Raw genomic sequence first — 24931 nt, forward strand, 5'->3', positions numbered from 1 at the left:
GCCGCAAAAAATGAAAAAGTCTTATATAAGTGTTGTAATAAAGACAACACATGATGTAAGTGTCTATATTAGCCTACTATCAAAATGACTTTTTAAAGTCTTGTGTAAGTGTTATAATGAAGGCAAAACATGATGTAAGTGTTTATATTAGCTATATTAGCCTACTATCAAAATGACTTTAAAAGTCTTATATAAGTGTTATAATGAAGGCAACACAGATGTAAGTGTCTATATTAGCCTACTATCAAAATGACTTTAAAGGTCTTATATAAGTGTTATAATGGAGGCAACACAGAAGTAAGTGTCTATATTAGCTATATTAGCCTACTATCAAAATGACTTTGAAAGTCTTATATAAGTGTTATAATGAAGGCAACACAGATGTGTCTATATTAGCCTACTATCAAAATGACTTTAAAGGTCTTATATAAGTGTAATAATGAAGACAACACATGATGTAAGTGTCTATATTAGCCTACTATCAAAATGACTTTGAAAGTCTTATATAAGTGTTATAATGAAGGCAACACATGATGTAAGTGTCTATATTAGATACAGTAGCCTACTATCAAAACGACTTTAAAGGTCTTATATAAGTGTTATAATGAAGGCAACACATGATGTAAGTGTCTATATTAGCCTACTATCAAAATGACGTTGAAAGTCTTATATAAGTGTTATAATGAAGGCAACACATGATGTAAGTGTCTATATTAGATACAGTAGCCTACTATCAAAACGACTTAAAAGGTCTTATATAAGTGTTATAATGAAGACAACACATGATGTAAGTGTCTATATTAGCCTACTATCAAAAGGACTTTAAAAGTCTTATATAAGTGTTATATTGAAGGCAACACATGATGTAAGTGTCTATATTAGCCTACTATCAAAAGGACTTTAAAAGTCGTCTAGAAGTGTTATAAGGAAGGCAACATGTGATGTAAGAGTCTATATTAGCTATATTAGCCTACTATCAAAATTACTTTAAAAGTCTTATATAAGTGTTATAATGAAGGCAACACATGATGTAAGTGTCTATATTAGGTATAATAGCCTACTATCAAAATTACATTATTTTATAACCGTTATAATAAAGAAAACACACATTATAAGTGTATATATTAGCTGTAATAGCCTACTATCAAAATGACTTTAAAAGTCTTATATAAGTGTTAAAATTAAGACAACACATGATGTAAGTGTCTATACTAGCCTACTATCAAAATGACTATGTGTCACAGAACCTACTCAGAAGGTGAGCTAACTCCTGGAAATGACTGTTTTTTAATGGCCAAAGGTATGGATGTGTGTATAGATGTGTGTATAGACGTGTGTATAGATGTGTGTATAGATGTGTGTATAGATGTGTGTGTCCAACTTTAAGGAAACATCAGGCTGTCTTCATCTAATCGATTTATTACAATCTTTGGCAAGGTAAGTAATGTTTGCTGTGGTCTGGAACAACACGGCACACAAACAACTATCTGAAATGCAGCCAATATTACATACAGATAATGCGTCATGTGACATGCAAATATAAATTAAATACAGAGATGATTAAAGTAAAGGATATTAAATGAGCTCATATATAGCTACAAACGAGGCATAATGATGCAATATGTACATACAGCTAGCCTACATAGCATGTTAGCATCGATTAGCTTGCAGTCCTGCACTGACCAAATACGCCCGATTAGCACTCCAATAAGTCAATAACATCAACAAAGCTCACCTTTGTGCATTCACGCACAGCATAAAATGTTTGGTGGACAAAATAAGACAAAGGAGTGGAAGATGTTACATGCAAACAAACTGTTGTGTCACAGTCCACACTGTGGTGGGTTCAAGAACCGCTAAAATGAGTGGGACAAAACGATGTCCACCAAACATTGTCACCAGTGAAGCGTACACACAAATATATTAAACTGTGGTAGTTCGAATAGTTGGGAAGGTTTATGTCACGTTTGTCCTCAAACAAAAATATATATATTTTTCTCCCATCTTTTTCCATTTTCAATCCTTTTTTTAAAAAATGCTCCAGGGAGCCAATCATGGAAGAGGCAGCAAAATGTCAGTTGCTGACCACAAAAAGTGTCAAATGAAAAAGCGGCGTGGGAGAAATAATCAGCTGCACGACGACGTAATCATTAACAGCATTTCTTATCCTGCAGCGGCTGGAACAGGAAGTGACTTCCATGTTCTCCAAATGTGGTCTCAAAAGGAGGAAGTCCAGAGAAAACACTGCTCACTCCTGCATGGCGGCTGCTGGCCAACCTCCTCTCTCCCTGCTCGCCTGTTGTCCTGTCAGCAGCAGTCGGCCTTAAAGGGCCAGCGCTCTTATTTACTGTGTAGTTTTATTACTGGTATATACATAGAAATAATTCAGATGGCTGTTTTATCAAATAAAGTACAATTTACTACACAAAATGTACAATAATATATATATATATATATCCATCCATCCATTTTCTACCCCTTATTCCCTTTTGGGGTGGCGGGGGGACGCTTGTGCCTATTTCAAATACTATCGGGCGGAAGGCGGGGTACACCCTGGACAAGTCGCCACCTCATCACAGGGCCAACACAGATAGACAGAAAACATTCACACTCACATTCACACACTAGGGACCATTTAGTGTTGCCAATCAACCTATCCCCAGGTGCATGTCTTTGGAGGTGGGAGGAAGCCGAAGTACCCAGAGGGAACCCACGCATTCAAGGGGAGAACATGCAAACTCCACACAGAAAGATTCCGAGCCTGGATTTGAACCCAGGACTACTCAGGACATTTGTATTGTGAGGCAGACGCATTAACCCCTCTCTTCCACCGTGCTGCCATATATATATATATATATATATAAAAATATATATATATATATATATATATATATACAGATATATACATATATATGTATATAGATACATACATATATATATATACATATATATACATACATATATATATACAGATGTATACACATATATATACATACATATATATATACGTATATACACATACATATATACATACATATATATATACGTATATACACATACATATATACATATATATATACATACATACATATGTATATACATACATCTATATATATGTATGTATGTATACATCTATATATATATATATGTATATATATATATATATATACAGATATATACATATATATGTATATAGATACATACATATATATATACAGATGTATACACATATATATACATACATATATATGAATATATACATGTATATACATATATGTATGTATATACATATATATGCAGATATATATACATACATTTATATATATATACATATATACATACATATATATATGTATGTATGTATGTATATGTGTATATATATATATATATATATATATATGTATATATATATATATTTATATATATATGTGTATGTATATATATATATATATATATATATATATATATTACTGCATATATCAGCAGACTAATTAGGAGCCTTTGTTTGTCAAAATAAAACCAATAAATACATTTTTTTGTGGTCCCCTTATTTAGAAAAGTACCAAAATACTTTGGGCACCGGTACCGTACTGTGAGGCAGACGCACTAACCCCTCTACCACCATGCTGCCATATATATATATATATATATATATATATATATATATATATATATATATATATATATATATGTTACTGCATAAGTCAGCAGACTAATTAGGAGCCTTTGTTTGTCAAAATAAAGCCAATAAATCAATTTTTTTGTGGTCCCCTTAGATAGAAAACTGCCGAAAAGTACCAAAGTCAGTGTTTCCCACAGGTCAGGCATCTATTTGTGGTGGTGTGGTCGGGCGGCGGGGGGGTGCGGGGGAGGGATGGGTGGCAGCGGCGGCGATGACCAAGAAGAACGCGAAGTTGGAATATAATTACAACACTTTATATACATATTTATATAATATTTACATATTTATATAATATGTAACTACAAGCTCCATTCACAGACAGAGTCCCATTGCTTTTATGAGCGGTTGAGCGAGTCAAAAGCTGGAAAAAATTAATAATAATAATTAAAAAAAAAAAAAAATTTAATTTGTGGCGGCCGTAATTCTTTCGTGGCGGGCCGCCACAAATAAATGAATGTGTGGGAAACCCTGGAAGTACTTTTGGTACCAGTACCGGGAGGAAACTAATACACACACACAGTGAGCACCCACTGGCAGAAATGTAGATCGGTGGCTATGTTATGACTGATGTATTATGTTGTGAGTAAAAGTATGAGTTGTTGCTGCACAAATGTTCTGACTGATGTATTATGTTGTGAGTAAAAGTATGAGTTGTTGCTGCACAAATGTTATGACTGATGTATTATGTTGTGAGTAAAAGTATGAGTTGTTGCTGCACAAATGTTCTGACTGATGTATTATGTTGTGAGTAAAAGTATGAGTTGTTGCTGCACAAATGTTATGACTGATGTATTATGTTGTGAGTAAAAGTATGAGTTGTTGCTGCACAAATGTTATGACTGATGTATTATGTTGTGAGTAAAAGTATGAGTTGTTGCTGCACAAATGTTCTGACTGATGTATTATGTTGTGAGTAAAAGTATGAGTTGTTGCTGCACAAATGTTCTGACTGATGTATTATGTTGTGAGTAAAAGTATGAGTTGTTGCTGCACAAATGTTCTGACTGATGTATTATGTTGTGAGTAAAAGTATCAGTGGTTGCTGCACAAATGGTTCTTCCTGTGCATGGAAACTCTCCACGGCGGATGGCGGTGTGTGGCGGGACTGAGGACGGTATGAAGGGCACGCCCAGCGGGGGCCACAGCAGTCATGTGAGAGTTAAAGAGCTCCAGCAACAGCTGAGGGCTCCACCCCCCCTTTTCTTTCCATACATTTTTTATAAACTGCAGCACCAGGCAGCTGACATATTCCCTTCCATGAGCAACAACGCCAACACGCCATCAACTACATGCTATGGTCTGATTGTGGCCGCAAATGTGCGTTTAGTCTCCACTTTTTTGTTCAGAATTGGTCAGTTTTTGTGACTTGATTAAAAACTTATTCTGTGGTTTTTGCAGAGTGCTCTCTCACCTGATTTATTGATGAATCAATCAGAGAGGGGCGAGTCCGCACACGTGAGTCCTAACTGCGTGGGAGCAGGAGTTTACCACTCGGCAAATAAGCGCCACATCCAAAGGGCTTCTAAACAGGTTAGGAAGAAGTTGCTAACGACGTTATAAATCAATCAATACGTCCTCAATTCACTAACAGTCGGACGCTAAGCCCTTGCTGTTGGCTTGTTATTTGGCTTTTTCGGACACATTTGTCACCGTCAACTTCCACCAATCAAACCGGCACACAGGAGCCTCTAAGGCAGGCCTGGGCAATTAATTTGACTCGGGGGGGGGGCAACATTTCGAGAAAAAACGTGTCTGGGGGCAGGTATAATTATCATGTTTTATATATATATATATATCTATATATATATATATATATATATATATATATATATATACATATATATTCATATATATGCATATATATACATATATATGCATATATATACATATATATGCATATATACATATATGCATATATATACATATATATGCATATATACACATATATATATATATACACATATATATATATACATATACATTTATATATATATACATTTATATACATACATATATATACATATATATACATATGCATACATATATATACATATATATACATATATATATACATATACATACATATATATACATACATACATACATATATACATACATATATATATATATATATACATACATATATATACATACATACATACATACATACATACATATATATATATATATATATATATATATATATATATATATATATATATAAATATATACAGTAAGGCAAAAAAAGTATTTAGTCAGCCACCGATTGTGCAAGTTTTCCCACTTAAAATGATGACAGAGGTCTGTAATTTTCATCATAGTTACACTTCAACTGTGAGAGAACGAATGTGAAAAAAAATCCAGGAATTCACATTGTAGGAATTTTAAATAATTTATTTGTAAATTATGGTGGGTTACAACGGGGTTTGCTGCTAGCGGGGTGTATGAAATAGTCAGGAACTATCATGGATGCGAAGGATTCTGGGTATTTGTTGTGTTGCGTTTATGGTGTGTTACTGTGAGGATGTTCTCCCCAAATGTGTTTGTCGTTCTTAATTGGTGTGGCTTCACAGTGTGGCGCATATTACTAAGAGTGTTAAAATTGTTTATATCACTACCATTAGTGTACTCTGTGTCACCCAGTATGTCTTGCAGTCGTGTGCGTGTTGCAGCGGAAGCCACACACAAAATGATGCTGGACTGACATGCAGAACGTACATGTTGTAGGAGGCGACAAAGCCAATGGCTTCATAGCACGCCCTAATACTTATTAACTGGGTCGTTCAAGAGAATAATAGCGTCTCCCATTGTATTCTTCGCTGTATGACACGGGTCTTAAATGGCTCTTTGAATGGCAAAGGATACCGATGCCAGAACCATGTATATCACATATTTACAGATGGTTCAACCTCCACCCGCCCGAATCTAATTAAATCTATTTTTTCTTCATGTCAACCGCCCGACCCGCGGTTTATCCGTGGACTCCGCGGATGAGACCGCAAACCGCTCATCTCTAATATATATAAATAAATGGGTCCTATTTTAGGAACACTAATAATACAAAACCTCACAATAATGTCTGGATGCTAAAAACGTTATAACAGGCCGCCCATAAAAAACAGAATTGAATTTTACATTTTTTTTACTGAATGACACACCCAGAATGTACATGAACATAAAGAATGTGGGATTTACAATATTAACGATGTTTTATCCATCCATCCATCCATTTTCTAACGCTTATTCCCTTTCGGGGTCGCGGGGGGCGCTGGCGCCTATCTCAGCTACAATCGGGCGGAAGGCGGAGTACACCCTGGACAAGTCGCCACCTCATCGCAAAACTTTGATAAATATACAAATATTCAATTGTTTTTGGTGTGGATCTTCGGGAACCTCATTCGATTCCCATTCTTGGGGTTGAGGATTTGATTCATAATCGATACTCGATTCAACACGATTCTCGATTCAAACTGATTCTTGCAATGTATCGTTTGGTATAATGATAACAACACCTTAACTTTTAGTTGTGTATGTATGACACATACGTGCAACAAGTAAGCATCGAGATGGCCTGAAATGCTTTTTATTTTTTATTAATTACTCAAAAAAATTAAATTAATTCGATTTTTGGGCAATTTTATGATCAAATTCGGAATTTTCCTCAAAAACAATCACAATTTTATAAGGAAAGCTTCAAATTTGTGCAATATTATGATAAAAATTTGAATTTTACTCAATAGCAATCGCAGTTTTACAACAAAAGTTTAAAGTTTGTGCAATATTATGATTAAAGTTGGAATTTTACTCAAAAACAGTTGCAATTTTACAAGAAAAGCTTAAAATTTGTGCAATATTATGATCAAAGTTGGAATTTTACTCAATAGTGGTCGCAATTTTACAAAAAAAATAAAATATATGCAATATTATGATAAAAATTTGAATTTTACTCAATAACAGTCGCAATTTTACAACAAAAGCTTAAAATTTGTGCAATAATATGATAAAAGTTGGAATTATACTTAATAGCAATCGCAATTTTACAACAAAAGCTTAAAGTTTGTGCAATATTATGATTAAAGTTGAAATTTTACTCAATAGCAGTCGCAATTTTACAAGAATAGGTTCAAATGTGTGCAATATTATGATTAAAGTTGGAATTTTACTCAATAACAGTTGCAATTTTACAAGAAAAGCTTAAAATGTGTGCAATATTATGATTAAAGTTGGAATTTTACTCAATAACAGTTGCAATTTTACAAGAAAAGCTTAAAATGTGTGCAATATTATGATTAAAGTTGGAATTTTACTCAATAACAGTTGCAATTTTACAAGAAAAGCTTAAAATTTGTGCAATATTACGATAAAAGTTGGAATTTTACTCAATAACAGTCACAATTTTACAAGAAAAGCTTAAAACGTGCGCAATATTATGATCAAATTCGGAATTTTCCTCGAAAACAATCACAATTTTATAAGGAAAGCTTCAAATTTGTGCAATATTATGATAAAAATTTGAATTTTACTCAATAGCAATCGCAGTTTTACAACAAAAGTTTAAAGTTTGTGCAATATTATGATCAAAGTTGGAATTTTACTCAAAAACAGTTGCAATTTTACAAGAAAAGCTTAAAATTTGTGCAATATTATGATCAAAGTTGGAATTTTACTCAATAGTGGTCGCAATTTTACAAAAAAAATAAAATATATGCAATATTATGATAAAAATTTGAATTTTACTCAATAACAGTCGCAATTTTACAACAAAAGCTTAAAATTTGTGCAATAATATGATAAAAGTTGGAATTATACTTAATAGCAATCGCAATTTTACAACAAAAGCTTAAAGTTTGTGCAATATTATGATTAAAGTTGGAATTTTACTCAATAGCAGTCGCAATTTTACAAGAAAAGGTTCAAATGTGTGCAATATTATGATTAAAGTTGGAATTTTACTCAATAACAGTTGCAATTTTACAAGAAAAGCTTAAAATGTGTGCAATATTATGATTAAAGTTGGAATTTTACTCAATAACAGTTGCAATTTTACAAGAAAAGCTTAAAATGTGTGCAATATTATGATTAAAGTTGGAATTTTACTCAATAACAGTTGCAATTTTACAAGAAAAGCTTAAAATTTGTGCAATATTACGATAAAAGTTGGAATTTTACTCAATAACAGTCACAATTTTACAAGAAAAGCTTAAAACGTGCGCAATATTATGATCAAATTCGGAATTTTCCTCGAAAACAATCACAATTTTATAAGGAAAGCTTCAAATTTGTGCAATATTATGATAAAAATTTGAATTTTACTCAATAGCAATCGCAGTTTTACAACAAAAGTTTAAAGTTTGTGCAATATTATGATCAAAGTTGGAATTTTACTCAAAAACAGTTGCAATTTTACAAGAAAAGCTTAAAATTTGTGCAATATTATGATCAAAGTTGGAATTTTACTCAATAGTGGTCGCAATTTTACAAAAAAAATAAAATATATGCAATATTATGATAAAAATTTGAATTTTACTCAATAACAGTCGCAATTTTACAACAAAAGCTTAAAATTTGTGCAATAATATGATAAAAGTTGGAATTATACTTAATAGCAATCGCAATTTTACAACAAAAGCTTAAAGTTTGTGCAATATTATGATTAAAGTTGGAATTTTACTCAATAGCAGTCGCAATTTTACAAGAATAGGTTCAAATGTGTGCAATATTATGATTAAAGTTGGAATTTTACTAAATAAGAGTCGCAATTTTACAAGAAAAGCTTCAAATTTGTGCAATATTATGATAAAAATTTGAATTTTACTCAATAGCAATCGCAGTTTTACAACAAAAGTTTAAAGTTTGTGCAATATTATGATCAAAGTTGGAATTTTACTCAAAAATAGTTGCAATTTTACAAGAAAAGCTTAAAATTTGTGCAATATTATGATCAAAGTTGGAATTTTACTCAATAGTGGTCGCAATTTTACAAAAAAAATAAAATATATGCAATATTATGATAAAAAATAGAATTTTACTCAATAACAGTCGCAATTTTACAACAAAAGCTTAAAATTTGTGCAATAATATGATAAAAGTTGGAATTATACTTAATAGCAATCGCAATTTTACAACAAAAGCTTAAAGTTTGTGCAATATTATGATTAAAGTTGGAATTTTACTCAATAGCAGTCGCAATTTTACAAGAATAGGTTCAAATGTGTGCAATATTATGATTAAAGTTGGAATTTTACTAAATAAGAGTCGCAATTTTACAAGAAAAGCTTCAAATTTGTGCAATATTATGATAAAAATTTGAATTTTACTCAATAGCAATCGCAGTTTTACAACAAAAGTTTAAAGTTTGTGCAATATTATGATCAAAGTTGGAATTTTACTCAAAAATAGTTGCAATTTTACAAGAAAAGCTTAAAATTTGTGCAATATTATGATCAAAGTTGGAATTTTACTCAATAGTGGTCGCAATTTTACAAAAAAAATAAAATATATGCAATATTATGATAAAAAATAGAATTTTACTCAATAACAGTCGCAATTTTACAACAAAAGCTTAAAATTTGTGCAATAATATGATAAAAGTTGGAATTATACTTAATAGCAATCGCAATTTTACAACAAAAGCTTAAAGTTTGTGCAATATTATGATTAAAGTTGGAATTTTACTCAATAGCAGTCGCAATTTTACAAGAATAGGTTCAAATGTGTGCAATATTATGATTAAAGTTGGAATTTTACTAAATAAGAGTCGCAATTTTACAAGAAAAGCTTCAAATTTGTGCAATATTATGATAAAAATTTGAATTTTACTCAATAACAGTCGCAATTTTACAACAAAAGCTTAAAATTTGTGCAATAATATGATAAAAGTTGGAATTATACTTAATAGCAATCGCAATTTTACAACAAAAGCTTAAAGTTTGTGCAATATTATGATTAAAGTTGGAATTTTACTCAATAGCAGTCGCAATTTTACAAGAATAGGTTCAAATGTGTGCAATATTATGATTAAAGTTGGAATTTTACTAAATAAGAGTCGCAATTTTACAACAAAAGCTTAAAATTTGTGCAATAATATGATAAAAGTTGGAATTATACTTAATAGCAATCGCAATTTTACAACAAAAGCTTAAAGTTTGTGCAATATTATGATTAAAGTTGGAATTTTACTCAATAGCAGTCGCAATTTTACAAGAATAGGTTCAAATGTGTGCAATATTATGATTAAAGTTGGAATTTTACTAAATAAGAGTCGCAATTTTACAAGAAAAGCTTAAAATTTGTGCAATATTATGATAAAAATTTGAATTTTACTCAATAGCAATCGCAGTTTTACAACAAAAGTTTAAAGTTTGTGCAATATTATGATTAAAGTTGGAATTTTACTCAAAAACAGTTGCAATTTTACAAGAAAAGCTTAAAATTTGTGCAATATTATGATCAAAGTTGGAATTTTACTCAATAGTGGTCGCAATTTTACAAAAAAAATAAAATATATGCAATATTATGATAAAAATTTGAATTTTACTCAATAACAGTCGCAATTTTACAACAAAAGCTTAAAATTTGGGCAATAATAACATAAAAGTTGGAATTATACTTAATAGCAATCGCAATTTTACAACAAAAGCTTAAAGTTTGTGCAATATTATGATTAAAGTTGGAATTTTACTCAATAGCAGTCGCAATTTTACAAGAATAGGTTCAAATGTGTGCAATATTATGATTAAAGTTGGAATTTTACTAAATAAGAGTCGCAATTATACAAGAAAAGCTTCAAATTTGTGCAATATTATGATAAAAATTTGAATTTTACTCAATAGCAATCGCAGTTTTACAACAAAAGTTTAAAGTTTGTGCAATATTATGATTAAAGTTGGAATTTTATTCAAAAACAGTTGCAATTTTACAACAAAAGCTTAAAATTTGTGCAATAATATGATAAAAGTTGGAATTATACTTAATAGCAATCGCAATTTTACAACAAAAGCTTAAAGTTTGTGCAATATTATGATTAAAGTTGGAATTTTACTCAATAGCAGTCGCAATTTTACAAGAATAGGTTCAAATGTGTGCAATATTATGATTAAAGTTGGAATTTTACTCAATAACAGTCGCAATTTTACATTGCAAAGCAAGACGTGTGATGTCATCATCCCTTCCACTTCCTGAGTCGATGCACCAAACCACTTCCTACACAAACACACTCCCGCACACACTGGGGCGGGGAGTTAGTCGGCCATGTGACTAAAATTGGCTGCCTGGGCCCGAGCTAAAATTAAAGCGGTGATGTCACCGCACGCTCTGTTGCCCAGAAAAAACTAGGTCGGCGTTAACCCTTTTGCGGGCCGGGCCGGGGGACTCCAGGCGAGGCCGAACGTGTCTGCAGATGTCTGTCTTCCCCACAGGAGGTCCTGGGCAGAAGACTGACCAATACGAGCCTTTACTCAGCACGGTTCTAGACTTTGGAAATGGTTATTGCCAAAAGTATTTGGCCACCCATGCAAGTGATCAGAATCAGGTGTCTTAATCAACTAAATAAATCACTTGGCCACGGGTGTTTTAAACTAAGCACTTAGACATGGCTTCATCTGGCCAGGATCTTCAGCTCTCACTGGATCAGTTCGCAGCCGAGTGTGATGCGACCGGGATGAGAATCAGATCCTCCAAGCACGAGTCCATGGTTCTCGCCCGTAAGAGGGTCGAATGCCATTTCCGGGTTGAGAGGGAGATCTTGCCCCAAGTGGAGGAGTTCAAGTACCTAGGAGTCTTGTTCACGAGTGGATGGTGAGATCGACAGGCGGATCGGTGCGGCGTCTTCAGTAATGCGGACGTTGGAGAAAGCATTCGACCGAAGTCTTGTGGGGAGTGCTCAGAGAGTATGGGGTATCGGACTGTCTGATTGTGGCGGTCCGATCCCTGTATGATCAGTGTCAGAGCTTGGTCCGCATCGCCGGCAATAAGTCGGACCCGTTTCCAGTGAGGGTTGGACTCCGCCAAGGCTGTCCTTTGTCACCCATTCTGTTCATAACTTATAAGGACAGAATTTCTAGGCGCAGTCAAGGCGTTGAGGGGATCTGGTTTGGTGGTTGCAGAATTAGGTTTCTGCTTTTTGTAGTTTATGTGGTCCTGATTGCTTCGTCTGGCCAGGATCTTCAGTTCGCAGCCGAGTGTGAAGCGACTGGGATGAGAATCAGCACCTCCAAGTCCGAGTCCATGGTTCACGCCTGGAAAAGAGTGGAGTGCCATCTCCGGGTTGGGGAGGAGACCCTGCCCCAAGTGGAGGAGTTCAGGTACCTAGGAGTCTTGTTCACGAGTAAGGGAAGTTTGGATGTTGAGATCGACAGGCGGATCTTCAGTAATGCGGACGCTGTATCGACCCGTTGTGGTGAAGAAGGAGCTGAGCCGGAAGGCAAAGCTCTCAATTTACCGGTCGATCTACGTTCCCATCCTCACCTATGGTCATGAGCTTTGGGGTTATGACCGAAAGGACAAGATCACGGGTACAAGCGGCTGAAATGAGTTTCCTCCGCCGGATGGCGGGGCTCTCCCTTAGAGATAGGGTGAGAAGCTCTGTCAACCGGGAGGAACTCAAAGTAAAGCCGCTGCTCCTTCACATGGAGAGGATCCAGATGAGGTGGTTCGGGCATCTGGTCAGGATGCCACCCGAACGCCTCCCTAGGGAGGTGTTTAGGGCACGTCCAGCTGGTAGGAGGCCACGGGGAAGACCCAGGACACGTTGGGAAGACTATGTCTCCCGGCTGGCCTGGGAACGCCTCGGGATCCCCCGGGAAGAGCTGGACAAAGTGGCTGGGGAGAGGGAAGTCTGGGCATCCCTGCTTAGGCTGCTACCCCCACGACTCGACCTCGGATAAACGGAAGAAGATGGATGGATGGATGGACATGGAGGCAAACATTTGTGAAAGAATGGGCCGCTCTCATTGATTTCCAGCATGGAACTGTCATAGGATGCCACCTGTGCAACAAATCCAGTCGTGAAATTTCCCCGCTCCTACATATTAAGGGTTTGGAGGTAGCCAGGAGAGCGGTACATTTCGGACTGCTTTGTTCCGTGTGTGAAATTTGGTAGAGGAGGAATTATGGTGTGGGGTTATTTTTCAAGAGTTGAGCTTGGCCCCATAGTTTCAGTAAAACAAACTTTGAATGCTCTAGGATACCAAAAGTTGAGTTGGCAGTGCAACGGCAGACAAAGGTGGGGGTTCCAAAAATTGTTATAGAATAGCTTTGCTCCGTTTAACAGTTGACATTATATGCTCACAGTGTTGTTTTGCAACGCTATTTGTATTTGCTCCCCTTTGTCCTGCATCAATTCTTCACCAGTAACGACTCTAAGTAGGCGACAAGACACACTTATCTCTCGATACGATAGGGCTGGGCGATATATCGATATACTTGATATACTGTATCGCAGGTTTGTCTCTGTGCGACATATAAAATGACTATATTTCCCCATGTCTAGCATTAAAAGATTACAGTTGGTACAAAATGCGGCTGCTGGACTTTTGACAAGAACAAGAAAGTTTGATCACATTACGCCTGTACTGGCTCACCTGCACTGGCTTCCTGTGCACTTAAGATGTGACTTTAAGGTTTTACTACTTACGTATAAAATACTACACGGTCTAGCTCCATCCTATCTTGCCGATTGTATTGTACCATATGTCCCGGCAAGAAATCTGCGTTCAAAGGACTCCGGCTTATTAGTGATTCCTAGAGCCCAAAAAAAGTCTGCGGGCTATAGAGCGTTTTCCGTTCGGGCTCCAGTACTCTGGAATGCCCTCCCGGTAACAGTTCGAGATGCTACCTCAGTAGAAGCATTTAAGTCTCACCTTAAAACTCATCTGTATACTCTAGCCTTTAAATAGACCTCCTTTTTAGACCAGTTGATCTGCCGCTTCTTTTCTTTTTTCTCCTATGTCCCCCCCTCCCTTGTGGAGGGGGTCCGGTCCGATGACCATGGATGAAGTACTGGCTGTCCAGAGTCGGGACCCAGGATGGACCGCTCGCCTGTGTTTCGGTTGGGGACATCTCTACGCTGCTGATCCGCCTCCGCTTGGGATGGTTTCCTGTGGACGGGACTTTCGCTGCTGTCTTGGATCCGCTTTGAACTGAACTCTCGCGGCTGTGTTGGAGCCACTATGGATTGAACTTTCACAGTATCATGTTAGACCCGCTCGACATCCATTGCTTTCGGTCCCCTAGAGGGGGGGGGTTGCCCACATCTGAGGTCCTCTCGTAGGTTTCTCATAGTCAGCATTGTCACTAGCGTCCCACTGGATGTGAATTCTCCCTGCCCACTTGGTGTGAGTTTTCCTTGCCCTTTTGTGGGTTCTTCCGAGGATGTCGTAGTCGTAATGATTTTTGCAGTCCTTTGAGACATTTGTGATTTGGGGCTATATAAATAAACATTGATTGATTGATTGATAAAAATATGGATGACAGAGTCTGGTGTGGATGAACTTGACTGGCCTGCACAGAGTCCTGACTTGAACCCTTTGGGGTGAATTAGAACGGAGACTCGACACGCTTGTGGAAGAATGGTGGAAAGTTCCTATCAAGACACTCCGCAACCTTGTGGACAGCCTTCCCAGAAGAGTTGAAGCTGTGATAGCTGCATAATGTGGACCGACGTCGTATTGAGAACCCTACGGATTAGGAAAGGGACGGCACTACGAGTTCATATCTGAGTCAAGGCAGGTGGCCAAATACTTTTGGCAAGGTGGTGTATTTGAGCAGCATCAGGAAGTGGGGCTTGTTTACAGTTTGGCAGGCAGGGTGCTGTTTGACGAGGAAACAGGATCTTCAGGAAATAAGCGCCGCACCGCTGTCGAGCCTAGCAACCCTGACCCAAAACAGACAGCAGACTAGCAAGAAGGTGTCAAAGGAACCAAAGTAAAACACACATGAAAACCTTTAGAAACTCATAACGTCTACGCTGACTCGTGCTGCGTCACGCGCGCACAACATTTGCGTCCGTCGGCAACTTGCCGAGCGTGTAGTTTCGCCGCCGCCGCGCGCTAAGCTGCACGGAACTCGCCTGACCCACTAACTTTCACTCCCGTCACCTGATTTGACTCCGGAACTTGCACTCCAAAAAGAGGACGCCGCGCCCCCTTCCGGCGCCAGAACGTGAGCGTTCCTCCTCCTCCTCCTCCTCCTCCTCCTCGGCATATCTCGCATCCACACACGCCTGGCGCTCGCCACCAATCAGCGGGCAGCGTGGGACGCTTTAAACCGAGGATGCCGCCATAGGTCTGCCTGCTCATAACCAAATCCAGATGTGCGTAACCCAAAATGAGTCTGCATCTGGGGAGGGGGGGGGGGGGGGGCGCTGTTTTGGACCTGAACGGAATACTACAGTTGACAAACGCACACGGAAGACAAAACCCCTACACTTCCCAGGAGCTTCATCGCAACATGGAAGTCATTCAAGACAGGAACACAAGGGTGAGGAGGGGGTGGCGACACGGGGCCTTGGGGGGGCGCGGGGGGAGAATGACAATCAATGGAATAATGCGACAGTTGGAATCCACCTGCCGCGCAGCCGACAGCACACATCCGTGATCGGTCCTAACTGGAGTACAATTATGTAACATCTGACGAATCCGAGCAAAAATGCTATTTCTAGACATATACATATATACACATATACGGACTAGTCTCATCTATAGTGATGAATATTTACCCTGCAGGTCCCACAGAGGTCTGGCTTTGTATTCCTTTGTCCGTTGGCCGAATCCCCATCAGAAGCCCCCCCGAGCGTCTCCCACCTTCACCTCTCTCTCACACACACACACACACACTCACACACACTCGCTCTCTTTACTCGTCCCGTCTTGCAGCAGTTCATTCAGGAAGCCATCTTGTGTTTTTAATCTGCTTTTGCCGGAGCACTCGTACGCACGGTCTCTCTCTCTTTCTTCCTCGCTCGACCGCCAACCCGCCCCCCCCACCCCCTCTCTCGCCTCCCTCCCTTGCTCTCAATCCCTCGTGCAAGTACGCCGATAGGTCTGTTGCGCGCACACACACACACACACGTTTGTTCTATTTTTTTTTTTTTACTGCACGGATTTCGACGTCATCGTCCCCGGCCGCCCCGCCCCCCCCCTCCTATGGTGTTCAAACATACACACTTACATGCCCGCACAAACACAAACAGGCGACGTCACGGCGCACAAAGGCGGCCCGTCCGACCAATCAGAAGCCAGACTGCTTCTCTGCTGCTAGGGTGAAATTAAAGGAGTGCGGCGAGGGAGCCATGGGCGCTCGTGGAAAGAATAGAAGGGGTTGAGATTTGGAGGAAAAAAGGGAAAGGGTCGTTGAGCATGTGTTGTGTCGCACCGTAAAAGAAAGGCTGACATAAAGGGTAAAGGTGGACGGTGTGTGTGTGTGTACGTGTGTGGGTGTGTATGTGTGTGCGTACAGGGGGGGGATGGGTAATCTCTATGTCTCCTGTCAATTATCTCTTCGAGCTTGCCTTCCCTAAACAATGCCTCTGGTATGTGGTATTGCTAAGCACCATCTGTGTCAGGGTTGCCTGCAATAACTGGACTGGACTACACAGTGCACACACACACACACACACACACACACACACACACACACACACACACACCTTTTTGAGACCACGGAAAAATGCCGACCTCTGCAGGACCACCCGTTATTATTATATATTATTAATAATATATACATAGTATGCAAATATAAAAATGCTTTTTGTGAAAAATGAGTTGGAATTTCACAATAAAAACTCGGAATTTTAGCAGTGTTATAATAAAAGTCGTGATTTCATTCGAGGCAATTTAAAATTTTACAAAAAGATTTGTGCAATATTATGATAAAAGTGTCGCAATTTTACAAGAAAAGCTTCAAATTTGTGCAATATTATGATCAAATTTGGAATTTTACTCGGAAACAGTCGCAATTTTACAAGAAAAGCTTAAAATGTGTGCATGATTATGATAAAAGTTGGAATTTTACTCAATAACAGTTGCAATTTTACAAGAAAAGCTTAAAATTTGTGCAATATTATGATCAAAGTTGGAATTATACACAATAGCAATCGCAATTTTACAACAAAAGCTTAAAATGTGTACAATATTATGATAAAAGTTGGAATTTTACTCAATAGCAGTCGCAATTTCACAAGAAAAGCTGAAAATGTGTGCAATATTATGATCAAATTTGGAATTTTACTCGAAAACAGTCGCAATTTTACAAGAAAAGCTTAAAATTTGTGCAATATTATGATAAAAGTTGGAATTTTACTCAATAACAGTCGCAATTTTACAAAAAAAGCTTAAAATTTGTGCAATATTATGATCAAATTTGGAATTTTACTTGAAAACAGTCGCAATTTTACAAGAAAAGGTTCAAATGTGTGCAATATTATGATTAAAGTTGGAATTTTACTCAATAACAGTTGCAATTTTACAAGAAAAGCTTAAAATTTGGGCAATTTTATGATCAAATTCGGAATTTTCCTCGAAAACAGTCACAATTTTATAAGGAAAGCTTCAAATTTGTGCAATATTATGATAAAAATTTGAATTTTACTCAATAGCAATCGCAGTTTTACAACAAAAGCTTAAAGTTTGTGCAATATTATGATTAAAGTTGGAATTTTACTCAATAACAGTTGCAATTTTACAAGAAAAGCTTAAATTTGTGCAATATTATGATCAAAGTTGGAATTTTACTCAATAGCAGTCGCAATTTTACAAAAAAAAATAAAATATATGCAATATTATGATAAAAATTTTAATTTTACTCAATAGCAGTCGCAATTTTACAAGAAAATCTTAAAATGTGTGCAATATTATGATAAAAGTTTGAATTTTACTCAATAACAGTAGCAATTTTACAAGAAAAAGTTCAAATGTGTGCAATATTATGATTAAAGTTGGAATTTTACTCAATAAGAGTTGCAATTTTACAAGAAAAGCTTAAAATGTTTCCAATATTATGTTCAAATTTGGAATTTTATCCAAAAACAGTTGCAATTTTACAAGAAAAGCTTAAAATTTCTGCAATATGATCAAATTTAGAATTTTACTCGAAAACAGTCGCAATTTTACAAGAAAAGCTTAACATTTGTGCAATATTATGATAAAAGTTGGAATTTTACTCACTAGCAGTCGTAATTTTACAAGAAAAGGTTCAAATGTGTGCAATATTATGATTAAAGTTGGAATTTTACTCAATAACAGTTGCAATTTTACAAGAAAAGCTTAAAATTTGTGCAATATTATGATAAAATTTGGAATTTTACTCGAAAACAGTCGCAATTTTATAAGAAAAGCTTAAAATTTGTGCAATTTTATGATCAGATTTGGAATTTTACTCGAAAGCAGTTGCAATTTTACAAGAAAAGCTTAAAATTTGTGCAATATGATAAAAATTGGAATTTTACTCAATAGCAATCGCAATTTTACAACAAAAGCTTAAATTTTGTGCAATATTATGATATATGTTGGAATTTTACTCAATAGCCGTCGCAATTTTACAAAAAAAGGTTCAAATAAGTGCAATATTATGATTAAAATTGGAATTTTACTCAATAATAGTTGCAGTTTTACAAGAAAAGCTTAAAATTTGTGCAATATTATGATAAAGTTGGAATTTTACTCAATAGCAGTCGCAATTTTACAGCAAAAATAAAATACGTGCAATACTATGATAAAAATGCAAATTTTACTCAATAACAGTCACAATTTTACAAGAAAAGCTTAACATTTGTGCAATATTATGATAAAAGTTGGAATTTTACTCAATAAAAGTCGCAATTTTACAAGAAAGGCTTAAAAATTCTGCAATATTATGATAAAAGTTGGAATTTTACTCAATAGCAGTCGCAATTGTACAAGAAAAGTTTAAAATGTGTGCAATATCATGATAAAAGTTGGAATTTTACTCAATAGCAGTCGCAATTTTACAATAAAAGCTTAAAATATGTGCAATATTATGATAAAAACTGGAATTTTACTCAATAGCGATTACAATTTTACAAGAAAGGCTTAAAAATTGTGATATATTATGATAAAAGTTGGAATTTTACTCCATAACAGTCGCAATTTTAAAAGAAAAGATTAACATTTGTGCAATCTCATGATAATCAGTCACAATTTTACAAGAGAAGCTTAAAATTTGTGCAATATTATGATCAAATTTGGAATTTTAATCGAAAACAGTCGCAATTTTACAAGAAAAGCTTAAAATTTGTGCAATATTATGATGAAAGTTGGAAATTTACTCAATGGCAGTCACAATTTTAAGAAAAACGCTATAAAATTGTGCTATATTATGATAAAAGTTGGAATTTTACTCAATAGCAGTCACAATTTTACAAAAAAAGCTTAAAAATTGTGCAATAATATGATAAAAGTTGGAATTTTACTCAATAGCAGTCGCAATTTTACAAAAAAAAGCTTAACATTTGTGCAACGTCATTATAAAAATTTGAATTTTACTCAATAACTGTCGCAATTGTACAAGAAATACAAAAAAAGTAGGCAATTTTACGAAAAATTACGTAATTTTACTTGACAGAAGTCATAATTTTATAAGGAAATTGAAACATTTTGGCAATACGATATTAATAATCGGAATTTTACTTGGCAAAAAAATAAATAAATAATTGGCAAAAATGTGATAAAAGTGAGAATTGTATATGACAAATATCACCATTTTGCATTAAAAAGTAATAATTTTACACAAGTAATAATTGTTAGAGAAAATATTGCAATATTACAGAAACAGATAGAATAGGAGAAATCGTTCCCAATTTTATAAGGAAAAAAGTTGACACATCGTGAGAAAAACACTGCTTTTAGTTCAATTTTTTTTGTGAATTTTTTCTTTGTAATTGGATTTTAATCTTCATTATTTACTTGAAGTTATTACTGTATGTCTCCATATATATATATATATATATATATATATATATATATATATATATATATATATTTTGTATTTTTATTTTTTTATTTATTTATTTTTTTTATTAATTTTGACCGAAGGGGGAGCATTTCAATTTCTTACACATACTTGTTATTTCATATGTTGACCAGAGGGAGAGCACTTTTAAAACCGACACACAGTCAATTTGAAAAATCCGTCCTTTTTGGGACTTGTTTTATCACATATTGCTGCCTATTTTTGGGTGAATTTTTTGTTTGTAACTGGTTTTAAATCTTCATTTAGCTGCCGTCTTGTTTTATCACATATTGCTGCCTTTGCACCTGCCAATGTTGACTTTTGTACGCACATTAAATCAACAACAAAAAAATCCCGACTTTGGAGCAATGTTCACGGACTCTAGTATTCGGCTCTCTATTAGATGCGATGGTCCATTCCATATTGGACCATGATTTGGGTCCCAAGCTTTTCACACCAACTCATAAGAAAGCTACTTTTTCTTCTTGATGGCTCAAGATGGAGATAAATACAAGAACACACACACACACACACACACACACACACACACACACACACACACACACACACACACAAATTCATGTGTTTGTTACCTTCTTGAGACCGCGTAAAAATGCCTACCTCTTCAGGACCACCCTTTCTAGATATATAAAGATTTGTATTTAAAACATTAATAATATATTCGCAAAATATGCAAATATAAAAATGCTTTTTGTGTAAAATGAGTTGGAATTTCACAAGAAAAACTTGGAATTATAATAAGTTATAATAAAAGTCATAAATTCACTTGACGCAAGTCAAAATTCGACAAGAACATTGCTGCGATATTACGATAATAGTTGGAATTTTACTCAATAACAGTCGCAATTTTACAAGAAAAGCTTAAAATTTAGGCAATTTTACGAAAAATGTCGTAATTCTACTCGACAAAAGTCACCATTTTATAAGAAAACTTTTAACATTTTGGCAGTATTATAATAATAATCCTAATTTTTACTTGGAACAAAAAAACTGCAAAAAAATTGGCAAAACTATAATAAAAGTGAGAATTTTATAAGACAAATGTCACCGTTTTTCATTAAAAATTAATGATTTTACACAAATAATAATTGTAGGATAAAATATTGCAATATTACAGAAACATAAATAATAGGAGAAATCGTTGCCAATTTTATAAGAATAAAGTTGACACATTGTGAGAAAAAAACAGCTTTTAGTTCCTATTTTTGGGTGAAAATTTTGTTTCTAACTGGTTTTAAATCTTCATTTAGCTGCCGTCTTGTTTTATCACATATTGCTGCCTTTGCACCTGCCAATGTTGACTTTTGTAAGCACATTAAATCAACAACAAAAAAATCCCGACTTTGGAGCAATGTTCACGGACTCTAGTATTCGGCTCTCTATTAGATGCGATGGTCCATTCCATATTGGACCATGATTTGGGTCCCAAGCTTTTCACACCAACTCATAAGAAAGCTACTTTTTCTTCTTGATGGCTCAAGATGGAGATAAATACAAGAACACACACACACACACACACACACACACACACACACACACACACACACACAAATTCATGTGTTTGTTACCTTCTTGAGACCGCGTAAAAATGCCTACCTCTTCAGGACCACCCTTTCTAGATATATAAAGATTTGTATTTAAAACATTAATAATATATTCGCAAAATATGCAAATATAAAAATGCTTTTTGTGTAAAATGAGTTGGAATTTCACAAGAAAAACTTGGAATTATAATAAGTTATAATAAAAGTCATAAATTCACTTGACGCAAGTCAAAATTCGACAAGAACATTGCTGCGATATTACGATAATAGTTGGAATTTTACTCAATAACAGTCGCAATTTTACAAGAAAAGCTTAAAATTTAGGCAATTTTACGAAAAATGTCGTAATTCTACTCGACAAAAGTCACCATTTTATAAGAAAACTTTTAACATTTTGGCAGTATTATAATAATAATCCTAATTTTTACTTGGAACAAAAAAACTGCAAAAAAATTGGCAAAACTATAATAAAAGTGAGAATTTTATAAGACAAATGTCACCGTTTTTCATTAAAAATTAATGATTTTACACAAATAATAATTGTAGGATAAAATATTGCAATATTACAGAAACATAAATAATAGGAGAAATCGTTGCCAATTTTATAAGAATAAAGTTGACACATTGTGAGAAAAAAACAGCTTTTAGTTCCTATTTTTGGGTGAAAATTTTGTTTCTAACTGGTTTTAAATCTTCATTTAGCTGCCGTCTTGTTTTATCACATATTGCTGCCTTTGCACCTGCCAATGTTGACTTTTGTAAGCACATTAAATCAACAAAAGAAAAAATCCCGACTTTGGAGCAATGTTCACGGACTCTAGTATTCGGCTCTCTATTAGATGCAATGGTCCATTCCATATTGGACCATGATTTCGGTCCTAACCTTTTCACACCAACTCATAAGGAAGCTACTTTTTCTTCTTGATGGCTCAAGATGGAGAGAAATACAACACACACACACACACACACACACACACACACACACACAAATTCTTGTATTTGTTACCTTCTTGAGACTGCGGAAAAATGCCTACCTCTTCAGGACCACCCTTTCTAGATATATAAAGATTTGTATTTAAAACATTAATAATACATTCGCAATATATGCAAATATAAAAATGCTTTTTGTGTCAAATGAGTTGGAATTTCACAAGAAAAACTTGGAATTATAATAAGTTATAATAAAAGTCATAATTTCACTTGACGCAAGTCAAAATTTGACAAGAAAAACTGAACATTGGTGCGATATTACGATAACAGTTAGAATTTTACTCAATAACAATCGCAATTTTACAAGAAAAGCTTAAAATTTAGGCAATTTTATGAAAAATGTCGTAATTTTACTCGACAAAAGGGCTCGTCACAGTTTGTCGATAACAAACACCATGTTCAAACATAAGGGTGTCCATATGTGCACTTGGCACCAGGACACCCTAGGCCGCAGTTCCATGATCGACTTTGTAGTTGTGTCATCGGATTTGCGGCCTCATGTTTTGGACACTCGGGTGAAGAGAGGGGCGGAGCTTTCTACCGATCACCACCTGGTGGTGAGTTGGCTGCGATGGTGGGGGAGGATGCCGGACAGACCTGGGAGGCCCAAACGCATTGTGAGGGTCTGCTGGGAACGTCTGGCAGAGTCTCCTGTCAGACAAAGTTTCAATTCCCACCTCCGGAAGAACTTTGAACATGTCACGAGGGAGGTGCGGGACATTGAGTCCGAGTGGACCATGTTCCGCACCTCTATTGTCGAGGCGGCAGATCGGAGCTGTGGCCGCAAGGTAGTTGGTGCCTGTCGGGGCGGCAATCCTAAAACCCCCTGGTGGACACCAGCGGTGAGGGATGCCGTCAAGCTGAAGAAGGAGTCCTATCGGGTCCTTTTGGCTCATAGGACTCCGGAGGCAGTGGACAGGTACCGACAGGCCAAGCGGTGTGCAGCTTCAGCGGTCGCGGAGGCAAAAACTCGGACATGGGAAGAGTTCGGGGAAGCCATGGAAAACGACTTCCGGACGGCTTCGAAGCGATTCTGGACCACCGTCCGCCGCCTCAGGAAGGGGAAGCAGTGCACTATCAACACCGTGTATGGTGCGGATGGTGTTCTGCTGACCTCGACTGCGGATGTTGTGGATAGGTGGAAGGAATACTTCGAAGACCTCCTCAATCCCACCAACACGTCTTCCTATGAGGAAGCAGTGCCTGGGGAATCTGTGGTGGACTCTCCTATTTCTGGGGCTGAGGTCGCTGAGGTAGTTAAAAAGCTCCTCGGTGGCAAGGCCCCAGGGGTGGATGAGATCCGCCCGGAGTTCCTTAAGGCTCTGGATGCTGTGGGGCTGTCTTGGTTGACAAGACTTTGCAGCATCGCGTGGACATCGGGGGCGGTACCTCTGGATTGGCAGACCGGGGTGGTGGTTCCTCTCTTTAAGAAGGGGGACCGGAGGGTGTGTTCCAACTATCGTGGGATCACACTCCTCAGCCTTCCCGGTAAGGTTTATTCAGGTGTACTGGAGAGGAGGCTACGTCGGATAGTCGAACCTCGGATTCAGGAGGAGCAGTGTGGTTTTCGTCCTGGTCGTGGAACTGTGGACCAGCTCTATACTCTCGGCAGGGTTCTTGAGGGTGCATGGGAGTTTGCCCAACCAGTCTATATGTGCTTTGTGGACTTGGAGAAGGCATTCGACCGTGTCCCTCGGGAAGTCCTGTGGGGAGTGCTCAGAGAGTATGG

Source organism: Nerophis ophidion, linkage group LG07 (assembly GCF_033978795.1).
Source record: "Nerophis ophidion isolate RoL-2023_Sa linkage group LG07, RoL_Noph_v1.0, whole genome shotgun sequence".
NCBI classification, from domain to species: Eukaryota; Metazoa; Chordata; class Actinopteri; order Syngnathiformes; family Syngnathidae; genus Nerophis; species Nerophis ophidion.